Genomic DNA, 2,918 nt, shown 5'->3' on the forward strand with positions numbered 1-2,918 from the left:
AAAGTCATAAGCATGTAATTCTGTAACATAACAGTATCACAGTGAAACACACCATATGACATTTTAGGCGAAATGTTGAAACTGCTGTTTACCTCGTGTGAGGCATTCATGTACTCAAGCAAGTCTTACTTCTGCTGGCCCTGTATGTCATTTGATAAGAAATTATTCTAAGGACATCAATGTTGCCACGGAAGTAAATAAACACTTCGGAGAATATCTGATCAAGGTTGGAAAAAACTTTTTGATTTCAGAAAATGGACAAAAGAAAAATGTGTGTATATAATAAACAAAGTAGGAAGCTTAATAAAATGGTGGATTAAATGTATACAGAGGTTAAAACAAACAGAAGAACTTCCAGACCAGAAATGAAATGAGCAAGTTCAAAACCCAAAATCTGATTAAATTATCACAATTTTTGGTTTTGAATCTTAGGGTAAAAAGGCAAGAATACTTTTTTGGCCTCAAGTTTTTGTCCCTTTTGTACCTGCCACCACAAAGAATCTTTTGAGAGCTATGTTTATGTTTCTGTTCCCGAGACTATAGATGAAGGGATTCAGCATGGGTGTGACCGCAGTTTACATTACTGAGGCTGTTGCACTTGACTGTGAGTTTTGGGAACCAGCAGAGCTGAGATACACTCCTAGGACCATACCACAAAATAAGGAGAGAACTAAGAGGTAAGATGCACAGGTAGAAAATACTTTATACTTTCTCTGAGCTAATGGGATTGCTCATATGGGGGACACAATCTTAGAGTAAGAGTAAAAAATCCCAGCCGGAGGACCACCACCTAGTAGCATAGTTACAAAATAAATCACAACATTATTAAGAAAATTGTCAGAATAGGCAAGTCAGAATTGGGCCATCTCATTGAGTTCACAGAAAAAGGGGGGGATTGCCAAGTCTTGAAAGGGGGACAGCCTCAACAGTGTGAAGCATTGTAACAGAGAATTCAGAGCACTTATGATCCAGGACACCAGATCTAGTAGTCCACAGAGCTGAGGGTTCATAATGACCATGTAGTGCAGAGGGTGACAAATGGCCTTCTTATCACGGTGATGAGGAAGTTGTCAAGTCCTGCAAAGAGTATGAAAAAATACATCTGGGTGACGCAGCCTGCATAGATGATGGCTTTGTTCTTTGTCTGGATGTTCAGCAGCATCTTTGGGATGGTGGTGTAGGTGAAACAGATGTCTATGAAGGACAGGTTGGAGAGGAAGAAGTACATGGGTGTGGGGAGGTGGGAATCTAAGCTGACGGCCACTATGATGAGCAGGTTTCCCAACACAGTGATCTGGTACATGGAGAGGAAGAGGCCAAATAGAACGGGCTCCAGTTCTGGTTCCTCTGATAATCCCAAGAGAAGACATTCTGACATTTGTGTAAGATTCATTGTTTCCATGTAGTGCAGTTGACTACCAGGATATAGGAAGAGTACATGACTAATTTTCACACATGCAAACATTAGTAACCTAGCTTAAGCACTACCATTTATATTTTAGAACCAAGAAATTAATTCCATATTTGGTGTGTGGTCTGGTATTTTTTAGGACATGCCTACTATTGTTTCTCATTAGAATTTTTTTCTGTGTGAAGACATATGAAGAATTCTTCTGTCTTACTCAATATTTTCAGTATGAAAAATAAAAGTAAAAAGTCAATGAATTTTATGTAACACATATCATGGTGACTCAAGCTAATAATACTCTATCATGTATTCAAAATTTGCTGGAAAGGAGAGTTTCAAATCTTTTCACAAAAAATTCTTTTTTTAATAGTTTTTTTATTTAATTCTTGTTCAAGTACAGGTTTCTGTCTTATATTCCCAACCCTGCCTGCCCCCTGTCCCATGCTCCCCACCTCCCTCCTCTTTCCACCCCCCACCCTTAGTTATTGTCCATGTGTCCTTTATACTTGTTCATGTGAGTCCATTCCCTTTTCCCCTATGACTCTCTCCCCTCTCCCCTCTGGACCCTGTCAGCCTGTTCCGTATTTGAGTGTCATTGGTCATATTTTGCTTGCTTGTTTCGTTTGTTTAGATTCCTGTTAACAATGAGATCATATGGTATTTGTCTTTCACTGCCTGGCTTATTTCGCTCAGCATAATGCTTTCCAGTTCCATCCATGATGTTGCAAAGGGTAGTAGTTCCTTCTTCCTTTCTGCAGCATAGAATTCCATTGTGTAGATGTACCATGGTTTTTTGATCCAGTCATTGACCAATGGGCATCTAGGTTGCTTCCAACTCTTGGCTATCATGAATTGTGATGCTATGAACATCGGGGTGCATAGGTTCTTTTGGATTGGTGTTTCATGGTTCTTAGGATATACTCCTAAGAGTGGAATTGCTGGGTCAAAAGGCACGTTCATTTTTAGTTTTCTTAGACAATTCCATACTATTTTCCGTAGTGGTTGTACCAGTCTGCAATCCCACCAACAGTGAACTAGGGTCCCCTTTTCCCCACAACCTCTCCAGCACTTGTTGTTTGTTTCTTTGTTTATGATAGCCATTCTGATTGGTGTTAAGTGGTATCTCATTGTGGTTTTAATTTGAATCTCTCTGATAGCTAGTGATATTGAGCATCTTTTCATGTGTCTGTGGATCCTTTGTATGTCCTTCTTGGAGAAGTGTCTGTTTAAGTCCTTTGCCCATTTTTTAATTGGGTTGCTTGTCTCCTTTGAGTGGAGTCGAGTGAGTTCTTTGTATATTTTGGAGATTAAACCCTTATGTGAGGTATCAGATATAAGGGTGTGGGGAAAAGGGGACTCTGGTCCACTGTTGGTGGGATTGCAGACTGGTACAACCACTATGGAAAACAGTATGGAATTTTCTCAGAAAACTAACATTGGACCTGCCCTTTGACCCAGCAATTCCACTGCTAGGATTGTATCCTAAGAACCCTAAAACACCAATCCCAAA

General features: G+C 39.8%; 1 pseudogene; it reads right to left on the reverse strand.

Moving 5' to 3' along the window:
* Positions 1–461: 461 nt before the first annotated feature.
* On the reverse strand, positions 462–1,402 carry LOC118982153 (olfactory receptor 7A10-like; annotated as a pseudogene).
* Positions 1,403–2,918: the final 1,516 nt, after the last annotated feature.

The sequence above is a fragment of the Sturnira hondurensis genome, unplaced genomic scaffold (genome assembly GCF_014824575.4).
Source record: "Sturnira hondurensis isolate 20B ecotype Veracruz unplaced genomic scaffold, ASM1482457v3 Scaffold0025050, whole genome shotgun sequence".
Lineage (NCBI taxonomy): Eukaryota > Metazoa > Chordata > Mammalia > Chiroptera > Phyllostomidae > Sturnira > Sturnira hondurensis.